The sequence below is a fragment of the Trachemys scripta genome, chromosome 2, assembly GCF_013100865.1.
Source record: "Trachemys scripta elegans isolate TJP31775 chromosome 2, CAS_Tse_1.0, whole genome shotgun sequence".
In the NCBI taxonomy this organism is placed as follows: domain Eukaryota; kingdom Metazoa; phylum Chordata; order Testudines; family Emydidae; genus Trachemys; species Trachemys scripta.
Window position 1 is genome coordinate 96,382,507 of NC_048299.1, and position 17,142 is coordinate 96,399,648.

Sequence of the window (17,142 nt, forward strand, 5' to 3'; positions counted from 1 at the left end):
TTATTTATAAAGGACCAATTACAAGACTATGTACTCTAAAATTGAGTGACTGGAAAAGATTCTGATAAGATGTCTTGGCCTCACTCAGAATAAATATATTCATAACATAATAGAAGATTAACCACTGGAGTACTTATAGATAAGGCTCACAGAAGTCATGGATTCCGTGACTTTCTGATCTCTCCGTGACTTTTGCAGTGGCCAGTGTGCCTGGCCCAGGGCTGCTGAGCAGCTTGGGCAGCCCCTGGTCCAGGTGCACCTGCTGCTGCTGGGGCAGTCTCAGACTCTTCCCGCCAATTGCCCAAGCAGCAGGAGTTTGGGTGTGGATGGGGCTCAGGATTAGGGGCAGTGCTTACCTGGGAGTGGGGGAGCTCCCCAGAAGAATGACAAACTCCTCTCCTTCAGCTCCTAGCTCCCCGTGTTGCCTTTGCCTGCAGGCACTGCCCTCACAGCTCCCATTGGCCGCAGTTCCCAGCCAATGAGAGCTGCAGAACCGGGGCTTGGGGCGGAGTGGAGGCAGCACATGGAGCTAGGGTCGCTGCTTCCCAGGAGCCAGGTAGGGAGCCTGTCCCAACCTCACCCTTACCCCGGGACATGACTCCCGGCCAGGAGCACCCACAGCAGACCCCACCAGGCTGCGCCCTCCTCCCCAGAACTCGCACCCCTCCCACCCCCAGCACCCGTGGAACCCCCTCCCCCATACAGGCTGCCCCCCAAGTTTTAGTCAGGGGTATATAGTAAAAGTCATGGACAGTCATGGGCCGTGAATTTTTGTTTACTTCCCATGACCTGTACATGACTTTTACCAAATATACCTGTGATTAAAAAGTAGCCTTACTTTTAGATGCTTACAGAATTCATCATCACAAAATGCACTCAAATTAAAGTAACATCTATTCAACTTTACTATTTAAAGCTTAAATTAATTTTTAGCACAATCCAGATAGATACTTTTAGATGGACACTGATGGACTCTTGAAAACTTCCTTTTGGAGTCATTTTGGAGGGATTCTCACGGAATTTTTTGGTGGCCTCAGAATGCCATTCACAATTTTTCCTAAAATACTCAATTAACTTTAGGAAAAAACAAATAAATATACATATATACATGTCCAAATCATTGTAATTTATTTATGCAGGGTTTCTTCACAGACTCCATAATAAAAATAATTGCTTCTTTTGCTTTTTGCTTTTTTTTTTTGGTTGCTTATTTTTTTAAGACTTGCTAGTAGTAAGTCTCTTTCTGTGAAAAGTGATATTTGTATTTTATTAATATCACTTTTCATAGCAGACTTGCTAGCAAGCAGGGAGGAAGTGAAAAGTAATATTAAACATACAAATATCACTTTTCACAACAGACTTACTCAACTCTGGCAATCTGGGGGACAAATTAAGCCATGGATGCGGAGGTGGGTAGGGAGGTAGCTTGGGGCCAGAGGTGATGGGGCGGGGGGAAGAGGGTGAGTCCAGGACCGGAGCCCTGCAGCTGGGGCCAGAGGATGCAGTGGGGGCCGGGGCGATGTGTGTGTGGTGGGGGGGGGAGAAAGGGGCAGGACTGGATTGCATAGCCCCACGGGTGGAACCCGAAACTCTGCAGCTGGGGGTCAAAGCACACTGCTGCATGGCTGGAGCTCGGGGCCAGGAGGCAGCAGGTGGAGAGGGAAGAGCTTGGGGCCAGAGCCGGGCTCAGCCTGTGGCCAGGGAATGGAGCCCACTGCCACACGGCTGGAACCTGCCTGCTCCTCCAGCGTTTATGGCTCCAGAGGACAATAGGGCCCAACCCCTACTGGCAGCTACCTATGGCCTAGATTTAGACCTATATTGCAGTTACCTTGCATCAGTCCGCTTGGACAAAGGGATCTTCAACCTGGCACACCTGGGCAGCAGAGGATAAAAAAAAAAAAAGAGAGAGAGAGAGAGAGACACACACACACAAACCCAGACTAAGCTAAATGGATATAAGCAACTAAAACAGATTTAAGAGTGCCAACACAGGGGAGATACACTGTTTTGAAATGTATTCAGCTAAATACATTTCAAAACAGATTTAGTTAAATTGGTAAAATGTGTGTGCGTAGATCAGAAGGCATAGAGGGAATTTACTTCTGCAGGGCCCAAGCTGTGAAGCCACCTTCTCTTCAAAACAAAGTTGGTTTTATTTATTTATTTTAAGAAATCACAGAAGATATGCAAGTTGCAGCTGACAATGAATGTACATGCAGTCTCATCTTTACATACCCTAGGCTATGTTCTCAGGACAGCTATTTATATACTGTGAGTAACCCAAGGTCTGTCTTCTGAGCTAGTTACACCTTTACCCTTTTCTAAAAAAAAAAAAGTAAGCAGTTAAAAATATACCATGATTTGACTACATTCAGTATTGAATAGTCTTAGAAAGACATCCTAGAACAAAAGACAAAATATTTTAAATATTTTTCTATTTCACACTAATGATTTATGACAAATTAACTTCAAGTTCATTTCAGAACAAGATTCATAGACTCATAAGGAAGCCAGGTCTGTCTTGTAAAAAGAGGCTGCAAGAGCTAGTTTAGAGGCACTCCCCAGAAGAATCTAGATCCTTTGGCTTGCAGCAAGGAAAAAGATAGTGGAGGAAATTCATCCCTGTGTTGGCACTGAGCCAGGTACAGAGATGGAAGGGGAGTTTGTCTGCTCCTCCCAAATGCTGAGTTTACCAATGGGTAGTTCAACCCACAGTGTAGGTGAAAGCAGCTCTGAAGGCTTACTTTACTGCAATGGGCCCTTTGGACTGTTGTACTATCAGGAAATAAAAGGAGTGTAGGAACACACCAACCACATCCTTTCACCCCTTGAATTCCCTAGAGGGCAGGGACATAAAAATGGTAAAGCCAGATCTGTTCCTGCTAAGGAAACAGACAGCTATTTTGTGGCCAGTTTATGCCAGCTATGCCAGTGTCTCCCTCTGCCAAAACACAATCTCTTTTATTGGAGGGTGAGGGAGAAGAAAAGATTAAGTACACAGGACCAACATATATGCTGTACGCAAGCCTGTATGTTATCGGGAAGGAGAAAACTGACATTCCCAGGTACTATCCAAGTTAGATAAGATAATTGCAGCTCGTAAAATCAAAAACTCTCCCCCTTAATTGGAAAGGGCAAAAACCAAGTTAACGGTATGTCTTGTTAGTTTGAGCATTTAAAGGATATTTATCCAAGGCCATAATTTATAGCTATAACAACATCCTTTCGAGTAGCACCATCTCTCTGAGGTGTTTGCCTCTGCCCCCACTTCCAAGTGCAGCCAAGCAACAACTGTGGCTAGCATTTTTTCTATTTGGTCATTTAGTCCTGCTCTGAGTAAACAACATGGAGGTAAAAACACTTACTTCTCTACACTAGTGCCCCTGTAAAAGTGCAATGGTAGAAGATTTTGCAATAAAAGAGGCTAGTGTAGATAATGTCAAGTTCAACTTTGTCTCACACTACCACATTACTTTAGTAATTTCCAATACATCTCTTTTGTGAGACCATCACTTCACCACCATTAAAATTTTAGATGGAACTGTATTCACAACAGGAAACTGAAAATCGATTGAAGTGTGGTTACACCCATCCTCCTTCATAAACACAATGCAAAAATAATAGTGTCCATGGTGAACTCCCAATTAGTTTGTAGTATGGTTGTGATGTTGTACCCCATAAGGCTTCATGGGAATATGCTTATGAATGTATATTTAATATAACTGAAATATGTTTTAGATGCCATGTAACATATCTATGTAAAGGTTATGATCTACTGAATACATTCCTCCTATTTGTATGTATCATTTTTGTACTTGAAGTTAGGAATATTGGCTGTATACTTGCTTGATTTCTATTGAGAAAGACGTGCAAATTAAATGCCCAATCAAGAACCACTTAAGCCAACAATGAACTCGAAGATGCCAATCCACATCAGAGCTTTCCCAGGAATGTGGCTTTGCTGGTAAGAAACTCAGTCATGCATGGACATGTGACTTGCCCATGTGACTCCAAAACTCCATCTTGGAGCTGGACTTTGCATAGGAGAGAGTCCCTCCTCCCCCAAGGAAAAGTCTATTTAAGCCTGTGGGAGACCCCTCCATTTTTGTCTTCAGCTCTCAACCCCCAAGGATACCTGAAAGAAACTGGAACAAAGGACAGTAACTACAGGTGGTATGAGTGATTGCTGGACCTAGACTAGAAGGAGTCTAGTCTGTAAAAGGAAGCTTACTGGAACTGGTGAGGTTTTATCTGTATTCAGTTTTCTTGGACAGACTTCCGTATTCTATTTTATTTTACTTGGTAATTCTCTTTGTTCTGTCTGTTACTACTTGGAACCTCTTAAATCCTACTCTCTGTATTTAATAAAATCACTTTTTACTTATTAATTAACCTAGAGTATGTATTAATACGGAGGAGGGGGGAAGCACAGCTGTGCATCTCTCTAACAGTGTTATAGAGGGCGAACAATTTATTGGTTTACCCTGTATAAGCTTTATACAGGGTAAAACTGATTTATTTGGGGTTTCGACCCTATTGGGAGTTGGACATCTGAGTGTTAAAGACAGGAACACTTCTGTAAGTTGCTTTCAGTTAAGTCTGCAGCTTTGGGGCATGTGGTTCAGACCCTGTCTCTGTGTTGGAGCAGACTGGCGTATCTGGCTCAGCAAGAGAGGGGGCTGGAGTCCCAGGCTGGCAGGGAAAGCAGGGGCAGAAGTAGTCTTGGCACATCAGTTGGCAGTTCCCAAGGGGGTTTCTGTGATCCAACCTGTCACAATGGTCTTTTCTTTGTTTATGGCCCTTGCCTCTACTTCATATATTGTTAGAGCAACTTGCCAAATATTTGCAGCAGAGCACTGCACAGATGCTGAGATGTCACATAGACGTTATGCTGAGACATTCCCACAAGTAACGAAAAACTTCCCCCAGCTGCATCCTCCAAGAATTCAGATACTGGCAGAAAGGGTCGGAAGACTTGGAGCAGAAATCCCAACTACTACTTGGATAGGAGAGAGAATTCATTGGACTTCTCTATTTTATGCCAAAGCCTTGGTATGTCTTCCTGGCCCCAAAGCCCTTTCAATTTTTATTTCCCTTCATCTTTTAATCTCTGCTGTGATTGTTCAAAGACATTACACCTCTGACATTCTTAATATCAGAAGTAGGTTTCTTTCCCTTGGAATATGCAAATAATATGTAAGTAACTTGTCACACTCTAAATTTATTTTCTTAATTTAAAGGCAGATTTAAGACTCATACAATACAATATTAAATACCCCTAAACAGGATAAGAAGTTGTAAGTATAGAACAGCACTTACACTGTCACTGTAGAGTCCTCTCTCTGTTCCTCAAGCTTGGAAAATGTGTAATCTCCTCACTGGTTTCTCAAAGTCTTTTCTGTTACCACAAGCAAATTAGAGAAAAAGCCACTTTTGTTAAGCCAAACCCACACCTCTTTGGATTGTCAGTATGCTAGAATCTGCTGTCACCTGCATCTCTATAAATGCACCTCTTTTCTGATTCTTGAGGTTATTTTCACAGTGAAGCCCTTATTGTGACACTTTCTGGGATAAGAACCCTTTGACCAAAACCTCAAACTATAGATAAGACTCCAAACACCCTTTTTCCTTCTCTATCACCCACAAGAGATTTTCTCCCACTGTCATACATTTGGGGCAGCTTGCAAGATATTTCCTGTGCATCAGTCTACTCTGACCCTTTTGTCAGAGACTACCTGTCAGGAATTAATTTTCCTCCCTTGACTTCAAGGGTCTCTCCAATTCCTCCTTGCACCAGTCCTTGGTCATATATACCTGACACTGTTCAAAGATGTTTACCCAGTTCTGGTTTATTATACAAGACTATCTTTCCTCTACAGTCACTTGTGGGAAAGTTACCACTTTCTTATATGTGATATCCATCTCAATTTTTTAAGATACTACTCTTATGCCCATTTTCCTGGTTAAGTTGGTTTAAGAGACTTCTTGGTTCCTCCATTCCTTTCCAAATGCTTATTAGGAGGGTCTAGTCACTATGGTAGACTCTCCTGTGTAATATTGAAAGACCTTTCTCTATAAAACTAAGGCTATTGGATTTTCTGAAATCCAAATACACAAGGAGTTTACTTATTGAACACCTCTGAGTAAATCTTAACGAAATTCCTTCATCTTCTGTGTTTCACTGCTTTTCTCCAGAATTAATAAGAATAAAACTTTGCAACCAAAAATACTGTTTTGTGATAAAATGCTTCATTTAAGACTATTAAGTGCTGCTATATTTCAAAAAAGTAATGAATGACTGGGCAGTTAATATTAACCACAAGCCAATATGGACACTTGAGCCTACCACTGAAATCCGACTTCAGTTCAGCATGGAGTCAGCAAATATATCTTACAGGAGACCACACAAATCTTGAGCATAAAAATGTTCAATGCTACAGAAAATTAGGAAACCTGGATTATTGTCAAGATATATAGCCAGGGCATTTTGCGCATTTTAGCCAACTGGATATATGCATCTGATATATATTCATGTGATTAAGAGGTCATTCAGATGGAAAAGTGGAGATTCAAAAATTTAAAAGAAAGGTTTTATCGAAGTTTGAATTAGCAGCCCAAAAATTCAAATATAACTACTACCAAAAATTACTATTCACTTTCCTCTTGATCTGCAGCTTCTCCCCCCTCACCCCCAAAAGACATAGTTTTGTTAATTTCAACTTTCCAAGAAGACTGAGGACAATTTTCTTTAGTCAAGTCTGCAGAAAATATAAACAAGGAGCTTTAGTCAACACAATAGAGTTAAAGACATTTTACTAAACAAACAATAGCACTTGCTTTAACCAAACTTTTGCAGAAGTGTTTTTTAATTTAAGTCCCTTAATTCCTCAAATCCAGTAGTACTGAAGCGCATGTACACCTCTACTCCGATATAACACTGTCCTCAGGAGCCAAAAAAAAAAAAAAAAAATCTTACTGCGTTATAGGTGAAACCGCGTTATATCAAACTTGCTTTGATCCGCCGGAGTGCGCAGTCCCGCCCCCGCCACGCTGCTTTACCGCGTTATATCCAAATTCGTGTTATATCTGGTTGCGTTATATCAGGGTAGAGGTGTACTTTGATACAAAAGCCCACTTCCGGGCATGAACAGTTGGAGTATATTTTGAGGATACTTTACACCTAAAACAGTGCATTTGAAGAATTGTTTAAACTACAACTGACCAATTTAATTAATCTGAATTTGATAAACTCTAGTTCTATATAGGGGTGGAAAATCAGATTAAGTTAATGACATATGGCTTAGATTTCACTTAAAAGTAACCACCTAGTGTAGTAATAGCTAGTATTTTCTGATATATAAAGCATGAAAAGGTTTTGGTTTTTTCTGCTTGTTTTTCAAATTAAAAATGTAAGTTTTACCTAGGCTGGAAGATTCTATCATTTGAGAACTAATTAAACTGACACACAAGAACCCAGAAAGTGAAAGCTGAGCAATTGAATGGAAAGAATTTTCAGTGAGAATGTTTAAAGCTTTTAAACATCTAACAACTCCCTTGATTAAGGATGTCTTGATAAACAGATTAAGGATATCTTGATTTCAGATTAAGGATGTCTTAACCATCTCCATCCCCCTTCAGTTAAACTGTAAGAGCTCACACTAAATACCCCTTATGCCTCCCACAGATCATTCAGCAAAATAATAAAAACACCAGATTTGACCTGAGATTTCTAAAGTAAAAAACCCCAAAAATGTGTTTTCTTAAAAAAGAAAAAAAACCACCACCGTACACCTCTCAGGCCTTTTTTTGTACTTCATAAGGAAGTAAAAATGGACACGAACCCAGTTTTGTTGAAGTCTTTTGTAGGTCTTTAAATATCCAAATATCTAAAAGGACGACTACTTTTCATATATAATTTTAAAATATGCCTCCAAACCAGGGATGGGCAAACTTTTTGGCCCAAGGGCCACATTTGGGAATAGAAATTGTATGTTGGGCCATGAATACTCACAAAATTGACGTTGGGGTGTGGGAGGGGGTGCAGGCTCTGGGGTGAGGCCAGAAATGAGGAGTTCAGGGTGCGGTAGGGAGCTCTGGGCTGGGATGGGGGAAGATGAGTGTTCTGGCTGGGGGTGAGGGCTCTGGAGATGAGGGGTTTGGAGTGTAGGAGGGTGCTCCGGGCTGGGACCAAGGGGTCCAGAGGGGGATCAGGGCTGAGGCAAGGGGGGAGGCTCAGGGGTGCAGGCTCCAGGCAGCGCTTACCTTTAGGGGCTCCCAGAAGCAGCGGCATGTCCCTTCTCCAGCTCCTACAGTCCTCAGGCACCGCCCCTGCAGCTCCCATTGGCCACGGTTCCTGGCCAATGGGAGCTGCGGGGGCAGCGCTTGTAGGAGCCGGAGGCGGACCATGACACTGCTTCTGGGAGCCGCACGGAACGGCCCCTGACCCTGCTCCCCGGCTGGAGCACCAAAGTGGGGCAAGCCCCAGACCCTGCTCCCCAGCAGGAGCTCAAGGGCCGGATTAAAACGACTGGCAGGCTAGATTCGGCCCAAGAGCCATAGTTTGCCCACCCCTGCTCCAAATGAAAGATTACTTTAGTTCTTTAAAGGTTTCTCTTCAGATTCTTCCCACACCACCACCACCATTATTCCTCTGTCTCGCAAAATTTTGTATTTTCTCACAAACATTTTACCTAAGAAGTGCTACAGTTCCACCTTTTGCCCACCAGAGGCCGTTGTGGCGCCAGAACAGCCAGCTGCCTTCATGCCGGCTGCTCTAGTGCCACAGCCGACTGGTAACTTGCACTGCTTCTGCGCAGGAAACACTGTTCTGTATTGTAATTTAAATGAATACAAAAGTTCTGTATTAATATGCCTAGTAAGGAAGAATTTTTTTTTTTTTTTTTTTTTTTGGGACAAATAAAGTTACCAGAATCTGTTTTTGAGGAGGGTCTGTATTGTAACAGAAATACTTGCTGACATATTTTGAAATAAATTACCAAAATAATTGTAACTGGCATGATTATATTTTGTTATTCTGACAAATAAATATGCAGAATTTTCAAATATTGTGTGCAGAATTTTGAGGTGCAGAATTCCCTCAAGAGCGTGTGTATATATAATATATACGCATGCATTCATGGGTGACCAGGGGATATGTTCTCTATACTTCAAATAATTAATTCAATAATTCTGTAGCATTTCAAATAAATACACATTCTAAATCAGGGGTCACAACCTCACTTTACCTTAGGACCAGTGCCAGTCCTCAAATCCTCCCAGCAGGCCAATGCCACCCATACCACCCAGAACCCATCCCCCCAAAACTGCCCCCCCCACCTGCCCCAAGGCTCTGGGAGGGAGTTGGGGGGGGGGGGGGGGAGGTCTGGGGTAAGGGATTGGGGTGCAGGCTCTGGGAGGGAGTTTGGGTGCAGAAGGGGTGAGAGGTTGGGCTCTGGGAGGGAGTTTGGGTGGGGGAGGAAGTCTGGGGTGCAGGCTCTGGGAGGAAGTTTGGGGCGGAAGGGGGTGCAGGCTCTGGGAGGGGGTCGGGGGTGTGGTGCTTACCTGGGGCTCCTAGGCGGGGCAGGGGGCCTCTGCCCGCTTCTACCCCCAGGCACCGCCCCCTGCAGCATCCCATTGGCCGCAGGGGCGCTCAGGGCGGGAGCAGCATGTGGAGGCACAGCCCCGCCCCTGAGCCGCAGGGAGGGGCCGGCAGCCATTAGAGCAAGCAGGCAGATGCTGCTCAGCTCCGCTGCACTGCCGGGGCCCCTGAAGGGGGAGCGCCCGGAGGCAGCAGGTAGGGCCAAGGGAGAGGACCCAGCCCCAAAACTGCTGGAGACCCACGGGCCACAATGGAGGAGGCTTGCGGGCCGCAGATGGCCCACGGTCTGGGAGTTTGAGACCCCTGTTCTAAAAGATGACTATTGCTCACCTCCATTTTCTCAAAACAAAAGCCTTTTTGACAAACACAGTGTAATAACTTGAAAGACAAGTAATAATTGCTTGAAGCACTTTGGCCTGGTCTACACTTAAAAATTAGATGAACCTAGGTATATCACTCAAGGCTGTGAACAATTTTGCGCCCTGTGTGATATAGAAAGGTTGACCTTACTCCGGGTATAGAATTCTTCCATCTATCTAGCTCAGGGATCGGCAACTGAGGGATGTGCTGGCCGCCGCTTCCCGCCGCGCCCATTGGCCTGGAGCAGCGAACCGCAGCCAGTGTGAGCCGCAATCGACCGAACCTGCGGACGCGGCAGGTAAACAAACCAGCCTGGCTTGCCACGGTGCTTACCCTGGCAGGCCGCGGGCCAAAGGTTGCCGATCCCTGATCTAGCTACTGCCTCTCAGAGAGGTGGATTAAAAATATTGATGGAAAAACCCCTTGTAGGAATCATCTATACTACGGCACTATAGTGGCACCGCTGCAGTGGTACCACTGTGGCAGCTGTAGTGTAGACATACCCTAAATAATGAAATACTTCACCATTACCACCACCACACTGGAAAAAAGCTTAATTAATACTGTGTTCTGACTCCACAGAAGTAATTTATTAGAGAACAGTCTTAATTGAACCTTTGAAATGAAGGAGCATCTTGACTCCCAAATGGTCTGAAATATTTAGGAATATGCCTTAAAACAGTGCAAGTAGTCAAAAATGGTTATTTTGCTAAATCTCAGTCTCAAGTCTTGACACAGCACAGACTAATACATGGTATTCTGACCCTACGAAGTATGGGTATAAGCCTGATGGATTAAATCATTCTTCCTCCAGAATTCCGTTTTCTCTCGCCAGCCCCACAGTACGTTAAATGTTTAAGTGAAAAATTAAAGAAAAATTGCTTTCGTCCAAAGGAAAAAATAAACACTTTGCTCAAGGTGCTCAGTTTCTCAAGCTGCAGAAGTGGATTACCAATAGTGTCTCAATTGCATGATGGGAGACAGTTGAACCCTGATCCATAGCACTTAAAATAGATGTTTTTAGGCACAAGAGCCAAGAGTGAGAATCTATACTGTATTCAATAAATATGCAGAAGTTTTCATGTAGAAACAAGTAAATTCAATTGTCATCAGTCTCCCCTTCCAATGGTTTCTGTTAAACACAATGTTCGTGAGAAATGTGAATTTTGTCCTACTCTGACAACACTAGTAACGTGCACCAGCCAAATATATCAAAAGTACAAATGGTTGACATTTAATTGGAGGAAATTACCACACAGAACAAACTAGAAAAAAACATTTTAATCTGCACCATAGAACCTGGGGGATATAACAGCTTTAAGCATTCAATCTGCTTTTTGAAATTCAGGCTTATACACAAATCTTACATTTGATTGTGGTACCAAAAAGCATGCACAGAGCCTTAAAGAAATAACAGGCAAGGTCCCAATCCCAAGGATAATGCAATCTTTCATAAAAATAGCCCCCCATGAAGTCAAGACTACTCACATGACTAAGAATTTCTCATGTAAAGTTTTCTAGATCAGGCCCTCCCCCCTCTTAAGAAAAAACAGATGGAATGGAATGCTTATACAAATTAAGATTGAGATTGCTTGTCTCTGAAAGTACAATTTTGTTTCTTTAAGTTATATCAAATTGTTTTGACAGAGGAATTGAAGAGTATGAAAAGATGTACATTTTGAAGAGGGAGACTGCATGGTATATAGAAATTGTTCCAAGCATAGAAGAGACATAATGGGAGAAGAAATAAAGGCAACACAAAGTGAAATTGATAGAGCAACAGGCCTAGGTTGTAAATGAAGACATAAACATACAAAGGAGAATAATCAACTCATCTGTTTCTGGTTTTACAAAAGCTTTAATGACTTATTACTGTGCAGATTTTAAAAAGTCATAATACCCTTTAAAGGGTCTGACTGTAGACAGTACCTTGTGCCACCTCACTTGCATATTTACAAAAATAATGCATCAGTTAATTTCACGTTAAATATGCATGTCTAAAAAAAGCCTAGTAAAAAATAGTAACCTTCCGTAACTATTGTTCTTAAGTGAATTGTTGCTCATGTCCATTCCAATGTAGGTGTGTGTTCACCCCAAGCACTGCCACCAGAAGTTTTTCCATCAGTGGTATCCCTCAGGTTGGCTCTGGTACCCCCTAGAGTCGTGCCTTCATGGCGCCGATATACAGGGCCCTGCCAACCCACCACCCCTTCAGTTCCTTCTTGCCAGCTAACTCTGACAGAGGGATAGGAGGGTCGGATGTGGAATGGATATGAGCAACACACCTCGAACAACAGCAGTTATGGAAAGTTACTACCCGTTTTTTCTTCAAGTGCTTGCTCACGTCCATTCCAATGTAGGTGACCCCCAAGCAGATGTAGGAGGAGATTTGAAGTTCAACGACAAGCAGACTACAGCAACGCTCTGCCAAATACAGCATTGTCTCTGGCCTGCTGAGTGACAGAATGATCTGAAGAAAGGGGTAAACAGTGAGGTGGCAAAGTTTGCAGATGATACTAAACTGCTCAAGATAGTTAAGACCAAAGCAGACTGTGATGAACTTCAAAAAGATCTCACAAAACTAAGTGATTGGGCAACAAAATGGCAAATGAAATTTAATGTGGATAAATGTAAAGTAATGCACACTGGAAAAAATAGCCCCAACTATACATACAATATGATGGGGGCTAATTTAGCTAGAACGAGTCAGGAAAAAGATCTTGGAGTCATTGTGGATAGTTCTCTGAAGATGTCCGCGCAGTGTGCAGAGGCGGTCAAAAAAAGCAAACAGGATGTTAGGGATCATTAACAAGGGGATAGAGAATAAGACTGAGAATATATTATTGCCCTTATGTAAATCGATGGCACGCCCACATCTCGAATACTGCGTACAGATGTGGTCTCCTCATCTAAAAAAAGATATACTGGCACTAGAAAAGGTTCAGAAAAGGGCAACTAAAATGATTAGGGGTTTGGAACGGGTCCTATATGAGGAGAGATTAAAAAGGCTAGGACTCTTCAGCTTGGAAAAGAGGAGACTAAGGGGGGATATGATAGAGGTATATAAAATCATGAGTGATGTGGAGAAAGTGGATAAGGAAAAGTTATTTACTTATTCCCATAATACAAGAACTAGGGATCGCCAAATTAAATTAATAGGCAGCAGGTTTAAAACAAATACAAGGAAGTTCTTCTTCACGCAGCGCACAGTCAACTTGTGGAACTCGTTACCTGAGGAGGTTGTGAAGGCTAGGACTATAACAGTGTTTAAAAGAGAACTGGATAAATTCATGGAGGTTAAGTCCATTAATGGCTATTAGCCAGGATGGGTAAGGAATGGTGTCCCTAGCCTCTGTCAGAGGATGGAGATGGATGGCAGGAGAGAGATCACTTGATCATTGCCTGTTGGTCCACTCCCTCTGGGTACCTGGCATTGGCCACTGTCGGTAGCAGGATACTGGGCTAGATGGACCTTTGGTCTGACCCGGTACGGCCGTTCTTATGTTATGTTCAAGTTGCAAAAGCGTGGGCTGAAGACCACGCTGCCACTCTCAGATATCTTGGATGGGAACGTGGGTCATGAATGCAGCTGAAGACGCTAGTGCCCTTGTGTAATGTGTTGTCAGGGCAGAAGCAGGGACTTTTTGCGAGGTAGTATCACATACTGATACTAGAAGTGATCCACAAAGAAATTCTCTGGGTTGAGACTGGGAGACCTTTCATCCTGTCTGCCACTGCCACGAAAAGCTGAGTAGTTTTCTTAAACGATTTAGTCCTTTCTATGTAGAACACCAGCACCTGCCTAACATCTAGTGAATGAAGCCTCTGTTCTTGCCTATTGGCATGTGGCTCTGGGTAGAAGCATGGTTATTGTGGAATTCCTCCACGTTTGGGAGGAAGGCTGGGTGAGGGCGCATTTGGACCATGTCCTTGAAGAAAATCGTGTATGGAGGTTCTGAAGTAAGGGCCCTAATCTCCGAGACCCTTCTGGCAAAGGTGATGGCCAACAGGAAGGCTACCTTCCAGGACAAGTACAGTAGAGAGCATATTGCTGAGGGCTTGAATGGGGGACTACATCTGTTTAGTAGGAAGGTCTAACTCCACGAGGGGTCTCCAACTCAAGATGAACCAACCACCACTATTATTTTAATTCTTGAGGAACAATGACCAAGTTCAAGGAATTGCTGCCACAGGAATCCAGGGCCAAGTTTTCAGCTCTGGTCGAGAAAGGTAAACCAGTTGTGAAAGAATTCCTCCAAGCGGTGTTGCATGGGGCAGATTCTGCTGCACAGACCAGGGGTTCGGCTGTGGTCATGAGCAGAAACGCATGGTTGCAGGCCTCAGGTCTTCCACACCAAGTGCAGCAGATCATCCAGGAGCTCTCTTTCGAGGCCACGTCTCTCTTTTCAGGGCAGACAGATCTAAGCTCCAGAGCTTAAAGGATTCGAGGACTACCCAAAAGTCCATTTTCCTTTGCTTTTTCTTCAGCACCAGTGACTGGGAGCAGTGTTGTGTGTCCCATTGAGGCATAAGCCTCCTCCAGAGAACCCTGGCAGTGCCGAGAGTCCCGGGACACGGACAAAGAGTCCCTTCCTTGATGCCAGAGATGCCGAACTGCACTGCCTGGCTCTCTGAGAAGCCGGTGCACTTCTCACAGAGGTAGAAGTGCTCGGTGCTGAGTCAGTGTGGCTCAGCTCTGAGGGGGAATGGAGAGCCACCTCCATAAGGAGGTATTTAAGTCTCTGGTCTCTGTCCTTTACGGTATGGGGTTTAAACTCTTTACAAAGCCTACATTGCTCCGCAGGTGGGACTCCCCAAGCACTTAAGGCAGCTAGAATGGGGGTCACTAGCAGGCATGGGATGATGGCAAGCCACACACACCTTAAACCCCGGAGACCAACACATGCACCGGGGAAGGGATAACCCCGACAACCAGGGGTCTAACTACTAAGTAACACTAAATTGTAAATTCTAGCTACTATCATTAACTATATACTGGAAAAGGAAAAGTCCACTGAGGAGAGTACTTGCGCGAACGCAAGGATGAACAGAAGTTCCAAAAACCATCACAGGCAGTAAAACAAAACTGAAGGGGAAGCAGGGCCCTCTATACCAACGCTATGAGGGTGCAATTCCAAGGGGTATCAGAGCTGACCCAACGGATACCACTGAGGGAAAAACTTTACAGCGGCAGTACTCAGGGCAAACACGCCTACATTAGAATGGACATGAACAAGAACTTGAAGAAAAACTGAAATTGCAAAGTATTTCTACATTTCAATGACTTTGTCAAGTCCATATTTGACCCGTCCTTATTTGGCTGCAACAAGATGGCAGTATATTCTCCTCCAGTCAGATTAATTTATACACCTAAATAAACGGCTCAAGGATTGGTATCTCACTTTCCTAAGCAATTAATACTTCACTGGATAGATTACGTAAATTGAATAAAATAAATTGAAAAGTTCTTATCTACAGTATTTACAGCATGAACAGTATTAGACTAGGTTTCAGCGTGGACCCCAGTCAAACTTGTAACCTTAGATGCACCACTGATTTCAACATTTAGAGAGAAGTATACCATACAGCATTATATATCTAAGACTAGTCAGTTTACATGTGTGGGATGAACAAGGAACTTTTGTCTCATGAATGCAGATCTTTAATGTTTAATGTATTATAAGTAAAAGGCCAGTAGTATAGGGAGATGAGTTCCTCCTATACAAGTCTGTTATTTCCCACTTTTGCAGTTTTCCCTTGCATAGGGAGAACCACTTAATCTGACATAAGTGCATCCATAATACTGTATGGAAGAAGTTCGCTATAAAGAGTTCATATTACTTAATCACCCAGCAATTTCATGGACAGCTTGCTCTCTAAAGTAAAGATTTGGTTTTTTACAACTAACAATTGACACCCATATCATTCAACGTCCCCAATATGCATTTTCCTAATGCTTACCGGTTAACCTTTTACATCCCTAGTACCTAGGTCTGTGACACTGTTAAACTGCCTGTTGGCACCAGCCACTTCAATACTTTACAGAAACACTTAGGGCAGTGGTTACCAAACTGTGAGGCGTACCCCCATATGGGGGCACGGAGAAATATCCAAGGGGGTGGAGTGGGGCCCAGGACAAGACCATGAGGGGGTGGAGAGGGAGCACCACCAGTCCTGCTCTGTCCCCACCCCTGCTCTTGGCCCTCAGCCCCCGCTCCTGGCCGTGGCTCCTCTCCCAGCCCAGGGAGGTGCAGACACATTCTATTACTGCTAAGGGGCGTGGGGGGCATGAGAGGAAAAGTTTGGGGGCCCACTGATTTAGGATATGTCTACACAACAATATAAACCTAGATTTAATAGGACTCGAGTCAGCTGACCTGTGTCAGGAAATCATGGGCTTGAGTATCTACACTGCATTTTAACCCTAGGTTAAGGATTTTCTGACCCACGCTCGAATATTGGGCTCTGGCATCCACACTGCAGTGTATAGACCCAAACCAAAGTAACACTATCCCAAAGTGCCTAGCAACCTCCTCCCCCAAAGTGTCGACACTTTAGGCTTATTAATTTGCTGGACGGCGGGGAAATTCTACTGCCCACCCTGCTTCCTAACTGTGATGGTGCTACTGATGGGACTCAGGAGCCCATAAGGAATACAAGTACATAAACTGCATAATTAGCTCCTTTGTTGGCTATCTCAGTAGAACGACAGCAGTTTGAGAAGGTTTTATACTGAACTACCATCTAACCTGAGAATTGGGCTCTCTACCTCTAGGTGGAGTTATATTGGCAAGAAAATGTCCATGTGCACCTGTTCTAAGGTTAATTAGAACATCAGTCTCCAGGTCTGTCAAACTATTAAAATGAAACTTTGTATTTTATTAATTCTCAAAATGGAAGTTCAACGAAGGTGTTTTTGTTTGGTTGGTTTTTTATTTGTCTGTTATGAAGTAGGACATAAAATGTAGGTTTTAGAGGAAAAACGCACACACCCCCCTCAGTCTGGCTGCTGCTGGCTGCAGAGTGGTGAAGTGCAACACCAGAGCCTGGAGTGCAGTGTGCTCCAGACCCTCCCCCAATCCATTATCCCTGCCTCTGCCGCACCCCAGAAGGCACTGACAAGGGATTCCTGGAAGGCTGTGGGGAAGGTTCCAGTCCAGCTCCCATTCACCACCCCCACA

The 17,142-nt window shown here is 43.7% G+C and overlaps 1 protein-coding gene across 5 annotated transcripts in view; it reads right to left on the bottom strand.

Moving 5' to 3' along the window:
• EZH2 (enhancer of zeste 2 polycomb repressive complex 2 subunit) overlaps window positions 1-17,142 on the bottom strand; it is a 122,615-nt gene that overhangs the window by 66,222 nt on the left and 39,251 nt on the right. Inside the window, exon 1 of one of the 5 annotated variants that reach the window (XM_034761289.1) lies at window positions 1,832-1,851. The exons of the other annotated variants lie outside the window; for them this stretch is intronic. The gene's annotated coding sequence lies outside the window, so the exon portion shown is untranslated. Of the gene's footprint in view, window positions 1-1,831; window positions 1,852-17,142 lie in introns of those variants that run through there. 5 annotated transcript variants of the gene reach the window in all.